The sequence below is a fragment of the Rhinolophus hipposideros genome (assembly GCF_964194185.1).
Source record: "Rhinolophus hipposideros genome assembly, chromosome: 5".
NCBI lineage: Eukaryota > Metazoa > Chordata > Mammalia > Chiroptera > Rhinolophidae > Rhinolophus > Rhinolophus hipposideros.
The window spans coordinates 94006724-94017808 of NC_138051.1; positions in this window are offsets into that span (position 1 = coordinate 94006724).

Consider the following 11085-nt stretch of genomic DNA (forward strand, 5'->3'; position numbering starts at 1 on the left):
ACAACCTCGCCAACACTTGTTGTTTGTTGATTTATTGATAATCGCCATTGTGACAGGTGTGAGGTGGTATCCCGTTGTGGTTTTGATTTGCATTACCCTGATGACAGAATAGCTAAAATTTAAAAAAACTGAGAACTCCAGGGCGTGGAACAAGTGGAACTCTCTTACACAGCTGGTATAAGCTGGCACATGCACTGTGGAAAATTGCTTAGCAGGATCCATTAAAGCTAAATTCATGTTTACTCTTTGAACTATTAATTGTATCCCAGGGTTTAGATCCAGAAATGAGTGACTATGGGTTCATAAAAGCAGGTCCTGGGATGTCCATAGCAACTTTATGTAAATTTCCCCAAAGTAGAAACAACTCAAATGTCCATTAACAGTCTAATGAAAAATAAAATAAATTCCAGCCACCATATCCCAGATCATAATTTCCATTTCCATGGGTGACCCCACGATTCTGTCTTTCACAGGATCCCTAATTGGTGCTCATCACAGGCAGCCATGGGAGACAATGACCAAGAGTGTGAAACACTATTGAGCCCAAATCACATTACAACAAATTAAACAGGACCTCCAAGCAATAAGATAAATATTGAGTTAATGACAATGTAACTTTATTATTAAATTAAGCTCTAATTTAAAAATATACGTAATTTATGACATAAATATATGTCATAAAAAATTGAAGAAGCATTATGTAAATAACAATAATCATTGCATTCAAGATAGCATGTCGAACAGTGGCAAAAAGGTGAATAATTCCGTAAATGTAATTGAAAAACCAAAAGCATCATTTTAAAAATAAAATTTTTAATATTTAAATATTTTAAAATTAAAATAAAAATATTGAAGGAGTATCTTTTTATAATATTAGATTAGGAGAGAACTTCCTAAGCATAACACATGTAAAAGCCAGAAACCATAAAAGAAAAGATGATATATTGTGGTGTAACATATTAAAAGTCGACAGTATACGCAAAATGAGGACCAATTACAAACCGGAACACGTATGTGCGTGATAGAGGGCTAAAGTTCTTAAAAATGACAGTTTTTACACATCAGTAATAACCACATATGTTCCTTGATAGAGAAGTGAAAAAACGGGAAAATATGTACAGAAATAGGAGTGGGGGCTGGCTTTGTATTTCCTCTTTATTTTCTTCTTCATCCTTACCTCTGCAGAACAAAACACTTTCATACCCATTATTACTAGATACATTTACTGATACACATTACGTATTTTTCACATGAACTTTGTAAGTTAGGTGTTGTTTGACCCATTTTACATATGAGATAACTGAATCAAGTAATTAGCAGAGCAAGGAATCAAAAGGCAGGCCTTGTGGTTTCTAACCCCTTGTTCTATTGACAGCTGCGGACGACCAGAAATGAAATTGGTGACCTCAGTGTTTAGACAGCCAGCTCTGACCTCGGGAGCCCCGCCCACACTGGTGCTGCAATCCCTAGCCAGGCCTGGAGAAGGATGCAGACATCTGCTTGAGTGGTCCACCTTGGTCCTTGGTTCTTCTCTCCCCTAAGACACATGCACACACACAAATATACCACACACGCACACATACAAATATACCACACACGCACACACACCACATTCACACACAAATACCACACACACATACACACACACTCTCTCTTTGGATTGGTCTCCCTGTCCCCTCTCTGACCTGTCCCCTTGGTCAGTCTTCTTTGGCCTTCCCCAGGTCCTGCTGCTCTCAGCCTCCTGGCCCTCTCTCTGTCCTAGTCCTGTGGCCTCCAGTTTTCAAGTGTGGTCCCCTAGACTCCCCAGCCCCACCAGCCTCATCTGCAAACTGGGTGGGCTGCTGCCCAGGACATGCTCAGTTTGCCTCCTCTACCTCGGCCCCTTCCCCTGGCTCAGCATGGCCAGTCGGCCCTGTTAGGGTCAACACCCAGATGACAACATGTCTGGGAGTCCCCTTTCTCACCCCCTGGAAAAGCTCAGGCCTGTTTTTTCCCTCCCACCCCATGCACCTTGCATGGCGCTAGCACATGGTGGGAACTCTGTAGATCCATCTGCCTGGTTTGCTAGGACCCAAATGTTTGGCTCCCAGTGAAGCTCAGAGAGAAAGGTGAGGGCACACTGCCCAGAAATCAGGGTGCCACACTCCATTCCAGTCCCTGGCTTGACGGCCGTGATATCTGTAATGTCTTTGAGTAGAATCATCCACCCCAGATTCCTTCTCTGGGCAGGAGAGGAGTGGGTGTGGGTGCCCTGGCAACGCTATAGAATACCAACCACACAGCAGAGATGTCTGCATGGCCCCTGTCCCACTTCCCAGGAGCTGGCTGGGAGCAGGTGCCTCGCCCTGCCCTCCCCCAAGTTCTGGGAGGTCAGGAACACACTGGCCTGTGCCTGTGTTCTGGGTGCCAGACATAGGGGACCCATAATGTACCAGGTGACTGGGGAAGCCCTTCCTCACTCTGATTCTCAATTTACTCACTGGTTCAATGGAGGACAGGAGGATGCACTGGACCTGTGGTTGCCTGAGGGGCCAATCTCTTAGAAATCGTGCTGTGACTCAATTCCACTTAAAATAATACAGATTCAAGTCTGTGCTTAGTGATGTGGCCAGGACTAGAGGCCGGTATAGCAGCAGAGCAACAGAAGGTATAGGAGCAGAATGTTCCAGAAAAATCTTTATGGAAGAACAATTGCAAACTGCAAAGTGCAAAAAAAAAAAAAAAAAAAAAAAAAAGGCCCTAATTTAATGTTTTACTACACTGTGGGATAAGCCCACTTGATTTCAGTCAAGTGTGCACATGTGCCTACACACATATGTGTGCTCACACACACACACACACACAAATTTAATTCTTACAAGCCTATGAAGGAAGGATTATTATATACCTCTATAAATTAGGAAATTGAGGTTTAAGTTAGTGAATAACGGGAGGCTGGTTGGTCCAATGGTTAGAGTGCAGTGCTCATAACACCAAGGTCGCCAGTTCGATTCCCACTTGGGCCAGTGAGCTGCGCCCTCCACAACTAGATTGAAAAGAACAAGGTGACTTGGAGCTGATGGATCCTGAAAAAAAACACTGTTCCCCAATATTCCCCAATTAAAAAAAAATTTTAAGTAGATAGTGAATATCATGCTGAATATCTCCTGGTTATTAAGTTCATGTACATCTTCTTAAGAATATCTTAATATAAAAGAAGAAAAATATTAAATGTAGATACTCTTAATAGAGAAAGTGGGAGAAATTGAGGAAAACTGGGGTTGTCTGTGTAACCCCACATAAAGCCATTATTGTTAAATAGTTTGCAGCATGCTTCCAGATGGTTTCTTGTTCCTCTGGTTTATCTGGTTCCCCGTAGCCCAGCGGGGAGCAGGAGCCTGGCACCACCTTCAATTTCTGAGCCATTCATGGAGCTTCATCTGTCTCACCTTCTCCTTGTCCTCTTTCCTGCTTTCTTTCAAAGCGGTCTCCTCTCTGTCACTGACTGGCAGTTTGGGTTCAAACACCGATGGAGTGTCTAACATGGCAGGCAGTGCGCCCGAGGCCGAGCAGGGAGGAAGCATCCGGTCCTCCTCCGTGAGCTCACAGACCAGGAGAGGGATGGACACGGGAGGAGATCTGGGACAGACGCCTGACTAAACCTTTGGGAATTCCCAGTGGAGAGATGCTTCTTAGCCACTCAAGAGAGCAAGGAAGGCTTCCTGGAGTAGGTGATGTCTGTCTTTCTAAAGTGAAGTCCGAGGCTTTTCGGCTTCATTCCAACAGCCTCAGCACATTTGCAGCTGGAGGAAGTGTGGCCATAACAAAGCCACAGGAAGCTATGGAACGTGCATAGGTGACGTTTGGCCTTGGGAAGTCTGTCTTCTCCAAAGTGCCGCAGAGCAAGCCGGGTGAACTTTTAGCACATGTACCCCAGGCACATGGCTGATGTCTATCTACTTCTCATTGAGCCTCAGTGGGCTCCTCTGCACAACACCTGCCTGGAAACTGGGGCCAGGAGCAACATGGACCCTTCCAAGTGTCAGCCGTTCAGTTACTGGGGAGGTGAGAAAGATGGAGAAGCAGGGTAATCCCACCTGACCTAACACTATCACTCTGCTGCGTTCTTGTCCAACTCTCCTATCACAGTGGGCTTGCGGGTGCGGTGAGGTGGGAGGTGAGCAGGCCAGGAGAAGGGAAGGAGGGCAGACCAGACAGGCCAAGACTCTGGGGTGGTGTGGCTTCACGGTCACCTGGGCCCCTCAGAGGTGCACAATGAGTCAAGTCAAAGCCTCCAAAACGGCACCACATCGCTCCCCCACCCAGTCCCAGTCCCCAGTCTCAGAATTTGATGCTGAGGTGGAGCTCAGGTCCCAAAGTCACAGATCCTGGGTTCCAGTCCGGTACCAATCACACGTCAGCTGGGCCACCTCACGCAAGTCACCTCACCTCTCTATGCTTCGCCTTTTCCATCTGTTCGGTGGGACCCCAGAAGGACCCGTGTCGCCCACTTCACCAAATTGTTCGTCATGCTATCGAATGCAACAATGTGAACTTGGTGAATGAGTAATACCTGGTAATGACAACAATAATAATAGTGACAGTGAGCATGAGGAGAAGCTGATTCTGCTCATCCAACTCACTCACTGCTCCTCATTTTCATCCTCCGCCATCTAGAGCATTGGGTGCTTAAGACGGCTGGAGGCCCAGGCGCAGGGCAATTCTTTCCCCTCAAATGGAATATGTGCTATAAATAATGGATTGAACAGCAAGTATCAAAGTTTAAGGTCTGTAAATAATTTAGTTAGCACAGGAAAAGATATCCCTATTTGGGTAACGACTGAATGTTTTATGTGCGACAGTGCAGGTATGGATGGGATGCTTGCTTCCGAGTTTTTAGAAATGCAGGAAAACAGAATGACTGTTTGCCAAAGACCAAGGAAGAGGCCAAGTTACAGGGCTGGGGACGCTGAGCCATGTAGGAGAAGAAGTGGTGAGGAAATACTGAAAACTATGCAGCCATTCTCCAGGAAACGTCCAGGCCATCCCAAATGGGGTCCAGGTCCAGCTACAGGAATGGGATGTAGGAATGGGGCGACATGGCTCTAGATGCAGTCATCACAGGGCTCACCCTGTGGGGCGCACCAGGAATGTGCACGGGAAGCTTCCCTTCATTCATCCACGTTTCCAGCACTCCTTCCAGTATGAGAGAAAGCAGGCTGGTAAACATCACGTGTGGGCTGGGAAGCAGGTCCCCTTTATTTGTAAGGCTTATTCTGAGCCGGCACCACCTGTTTCTGATTCCAGACAGACCTTTTATAGAGAACTGTCTCTGCAATCCGAGGCAAAATGAAGGACAATTGCTTTTGGAGAGAGAGTACATATAATGACTGGAACTTACTCACACTGAGATGTAAATGACTGATATTAGCTACCGTTAATGGGGGCAAGCAAAGGAACCGTAGGGCGCCAGGAATCCGAAGCGGAAAGGAAAGACCTTAGAGTGGAGAAAGAGTACAGTGGGGACCAGAGTGTTCGGTCTGGACTTAGAACATCTGGGTCCAGGCTTTAGATCTGCTACTTCCCAGCTGCACAGCCCTGCTCATCTCTCAGGATCTCAGTTTCTTCACCCATTAAATTGGGGAAATGCTTGGGGAATCATTGGGAGGATCCATTAAACGAGTGATTGGAAGAGGTGCTGTGGGAACCATGACCGTCTGAGCCGAGGTTGTTCCATGACTTTGGGATTTTGCAGCGTTCCCTGAGGGTCAGACCAGTAGCTGTCACATTCTTCCCTTTGGGGATGAATTTAATAATAAAAATAAAAATAATAAAACAGAAAAGCATGATGAGCTCCAAATCTGTGTGGTGTAAAGATTGAAACCTACACACCATACAACGGCCAACATCCTCTAGTCAGGTTTCTGAATACCAGAGTTTAATGAGATCTACAGGAACTTCGTCAGCCCTTCTGTTTTGCTTCAAAAGGCTAGAAATGATTTCCCTTCTCAAATGACTGCCACGTTGTTCTGGTGGCTCCTTGGGGGACTCACAGGCTGAGAAGGGGTGTGGGTCTGAGAAGCACCAGATTCCTGTCTGGTGGCCTCTCACATCTCATCGCGTCTTTGCACCTCAGCTTGTTCACCTGTAAAATGAACACAACCATACCTACCTCTCCACTGTTGAAACCCAAGAGAGAGAAGGCATGCAAAGCCTTTGCACCGTGCCTGGCACATAGAGGCTCTCTATGGGAGATGCTCTGATTGTTCTATTGTTGTCACTATCATTATTATATATCACTTTAATTATTATTTTATGGGGACACTGCTAATATAAATGGAGACACAGAAGGCAGTGCATTTCCCCAGATATCTCCACATCATGTCACCACACCCACTCCACCTCTCAGTCATAGTTGTCTCCCACTTGGCACACTCTGGTGAACTTGGGCATGCCAGGCTGGGCATATCAGCAGAGCTGGACACCAGAGCCACCACAGGCACTCTTAGCCAGCCACCTGTGGCTGTGACTCAACTCTCAGTTACACCTGGCCTAGGGGCAGTGGGAGAACAATGTTCAGAACTCAGTGCAGTGTGGGGGTGAGGGTGGGGGAGATGGGGCAGAGCTGGGGCTGGGCAGGGACCTGTGTGGGTCCTTGGAGGTGGCTCTGAAGCCTTGATTTGGGCATGGTTGCTAACCTGGGGGCTGGGGCTGGGGTGAGATGCAATCTGGATCCATGTGGGTGTCCAGAGAGGGGGCATGCAGATGGGCCCAGATGTTCTCTGGGTGAGTGGATCTGACCCTAGGGACTCAATTTGGGCTGATGTAGAGATCTAGGGGGCCCGTGGGAAGGGAAGTGCACAACTGAGGTGCCTCTGAGATGATGGCAGTGTCTGGAGACAGGCAGGTGGTGGAGCTTTGAGTCCATGGTCATTTGAGCCAGGGCTTCAGTGACCACTGGGCATGGAGACCAGTTCATGGGGGTGGGGGTGAGCAGGTGGATAAGAGTTAGGCTAGGAGTCAAGACAGGGAGAAGAAGCAATGATCAGGACCTCGGGGGCTGCTCTGACTCCCTGACACGTCACCAAGGTCTGATCCCCTAGCTTGTCCCCATGCTCAGTTTGCCTAACACACTCCCCATAGCTCTTCCCCTGCCACAGAGACTGTTACTCTTTCATGTTCTCACTCCGGTTGGGGGCTTCTGTCCTTGCTGTTCTCTCTGTCCTGTCGGTCTCTGCTCCATCATCACCTCAAGGTGCCCTCTTAACTCCGTTGACACACCTGGATGGAACTATCACTCCCAACATCTTCCAGGGTTTATACCTTATCTTCTGCCACCAAGACGTACTGCCTGAGCTCTCCCTGATCCAAGTCTTTAATCCCAGGGCCGAGATCATCCTGGCCTGGTTCAGATGTCCTGCCTTGGGCCGAACACCTCTGCACAAGGAGTCAGGGCAGGACAGGTGATAAAAGGGCGGCCTCTATAGGCAGCTGGAAGGGAGGGTTTCCTTAAGGATAGGAAGGATGAAACCATATGCGTCACCTCAGTCATTACATACACACAAAGACATTAAATTCATACTATAGGACAATGAGGGGTGGGGGAACAGTGTTAAGAGGAGGGCAGCCAGTCTGCTGACCATAAATGTCAAGTAAGCTGTCTTTTGGGGACCATAACACATGATTCTATAGGTCCCATAACCAAGGATCTGATGAGGAAGGAAACTTTATGGTTTCCACTGTTCCCAGTATAAATATGTGTGTGTGTGTGTGTGTGTGTGTGTGTGTGTGTATACGTATGCACGTGTGTGTGAGGTTCACTCTCTTACTCTGCCATGGATGTCAGAGCACGAGACAATGTCTAATACAACGCGGCACCCCAGGCAGTACCCATCATGATAGGAAGCACAACGGAGAATTTCCAGGTGTATTTGGGAGACTCATGTCTCATTACTCACCTTCTGTCTCCTCAAAGCTAACAGTAAAGCTTTCACTGGCTTCTTTCCTGCAGGAGAACATCACCCAGCTTTCCAGTTAAATCTCTCTCAAACATGCATTTGGCACCGACTGTATACTGGGTACTGAGACACAGCAGAGGGCATGGCTGACATGAGCAACTGACACCCGAGTCACTGGGAACCACCTTGTAAAACCCCAACCCCCAAATTCAAGCACCAGTAAGGTTCAAAAAGAAGAAGAAGAAGGAGAAGAAGAAAGAGAGGGAGAGGGAGAGGGAGAAGGTGGAGAAGGAGAAAGTGGAGAAGGTGGAGAAGGAGAAAGTGGAGAAGGAGAAGGACAATCCAGGGTCTTGGGAATCTTGTGCTTCAGGTTTGGGACAGGGAGGAGGTGAGAAGGAGGGGAGAAGCAGGCAGGCATAGCCAGGGGTTCTGGGTGGGCAGAAGCCCCTTTGGGACCTGGAATGCCACCTGCATGAGCCCACTGCCAGCACAGGCAGGCCCAGTGGGAATAGGAGGCGTCAGCACGGCCACTTGATCTCGAGGTTGGTGTGTCTCCCATCCCATGGCCTTTCCTGCCATTCTGTCTCTAATCTAAGGGATAAAATGTGTTAGTGTCTCTCATCTCCCGCCTTGGAGGATGACAGTGACAGTCAAAGGGATTTCTTTGGAAGATGAAAGCTCCCCTATGCCTCTGGGAGACTGTGGTAGAAAACACATTTTTCTGTCATCATTTGGGTCACTTGTGATCCCTTTTTTCCCCTTTTTCTGTCCTTCACAGCAATTTCTAAAGAGATGCCCTATTGCCAGGATTCCTTGAATTTCTCTTTTCTTTCAAAAGAACTTTCATTCTGAAGTGATGGCATAACGCAACTTTCTCCAGGGGCCCAACCTTCCATCTGCACACCTGCCTGGCTGACCTGCTCTGTTTCCTAAGCAGCTCCCACATGAGTCTGATTCCCTGCTGAGGTGCTGGCTCTTAAAAGAGAAAGCAAAGGCATCTTCTGTTGCTAAGGAAGTGCTTTTCTTCTTAGCATCTCACCCCCCACCATGTGCTGGCCTCCACCCACCTTTCTAGAAGCACCCCTACTACCTCTTCACAAATCTACCTGCAGCTAAACTTTGCCCATTCCTTCTCACCAACTTCCAGAAGCTCCCAGTCCACAGCTGCCCTGCATCTTGGAAACTCCCTCCACTCCAGCTCCTTCTAGCTGCACACAAATAAACCCACCAGTCGGATTTCATCACCTCCGAGGGCCTCCCTGATCCCTCCCAGTTAGAAGAGGCCACACCCTTCTCTTCCCCACTGTGCCTGAGCAATACGTTTTCTATGGCTGTTTGGTGTTCATCATTTGCTCACTGCCCTGATGTCAACACCACCACTAGCTACCATGACACTGTGTACCTGTGTGTGCAGCCCAGGTCGGTGGACATGGAGACACGCCGCCTTCCGCCATGGGGAATGTGGGCAGCCGACAGTTGCTCCAGGGTCTGCCCTCCTCTGGGCAGGCTGCGTCCAGTGACTGAGCCAGTTGGGAATTGAAAGTCCCCACCATTTCAGCCGCAGAGGGGACAACTCTAGTGAGCAATGTCCCTTCTCGAGCACAGGAGTTGGCTGCAGCTTCGTCAGGCTGGCATTGCCCAGCCCTGCTTCCCCCCGCTGCCGCTCATAGGTGTCAATCCCCACCAAGCATCTTGTACCCCTAACTCCATCGCAGCCTTCGCTCCCAGAGAACCCAGCCAGCAGCACTGGGCCTTCTCCTGAGCTGCTTCTTTCTTTTGTTCTTTCTTTCATTTAGCAAATCTTGACTAAGCCCTGACCACGTGCAGACACGGTTCTGGGTGATTGACATCTGCCAGCCAATGTGAGACTTACAGACGAGTGGGCAGACACATTAAAAATGAATAAACGAACAAGATGGCGTAAATGCTATGAGAATGCAGGGTAATGGGTCAGAGAGTAACTTGGAGATGACTATTCTAGACAGAGAGCAGGTGGTATGGAAAGGCTTCTCTGAGGAGGAGATGTTTGATCTGAGTGCTGAAGGTTGAGAGGGAGCCAGCCGTGGAAAGTGCTGTTCTATCTGGTTACTGTTGTCCAACTGCCTCCTGGGCAACTCCTCAAATGTTCCCTGGCCCCGCGGGGCCCCACGTGGTCTCTCTTGTCCCCAGTCCTTACTGCACTGTTCTGTTTATGATCTCAGGAGATGCCACCTTGTTCAACAGCCACTCAGCCCAGATCCCTGCAGTCGCCTGCCCCCACCCCCACCCTTCCCTCCTCACCAGGTCCTGAGGCCACCAATCTTCTGAGGCGACCACACCCTGCAAGCCACCTGCAGACCATGAGCCCTGTCATTCAATCAGCTGTTGCAATAGCTGCCAAACAGGTCACCCTTCTCCATCTGTCAGCACTCTCCTCGCTGACAGAGGGAGGTCCAGATTCACTGTACCCTCCTATGTACGTGCTCTGCCCGACCCCCCGACCCCACCCTCACCTGCTCCACACAATGAAGCACTCCCACCTCTGGGATCACACATCAGCTGGTGTTTTAGTTTGGAGGCCACCAAGAACCACAGACTGGGAGGCTTAAACAGCAGAAGTGGGCCGGAATGCTGAGATCAAGGTGTCAGCAGGACCCTGGTCTCGGAGACTCTGGGGAGAACCCTCCCTGCTCCTCCCAGGCTCTGGTGGTGGCTGAAGCCCCTGGCTTGCAGTTTCATCCCTCCTGTCTCTGCCTCCTGTGTCTCCACATTGTCCTCTCTCTGGCATGTCTGTCTTCATGTTCAGACTTCCCTTTCTTGGAAGGGCACTAGTTGCATTGGATTAGGGCCCACTCTAATGACATCATTTTAACTTGATCTTTATCTCCATAAAGACCCTATATCCAAATAAGATGACATTCTGATGCACTGGGGTTAAGACTTCAACGCGTTCTTTTCAACCCACGACACCGCCATGCCTCCACCCTGGTCTAACTCACATCTGTCGTAATATCCTTTCAGCGGGGCCATGCCCCTCCTTTCTTCCCCTCCCCGTTACCAATGGTTTTCAACCTTCTTTGATTTTGCAGCACAATTATTTTCAAAATATTATTTTACATGCATTCTGATATGACAAGCACAAAGTGGAGGTGGTTTCCGATTAAACAAG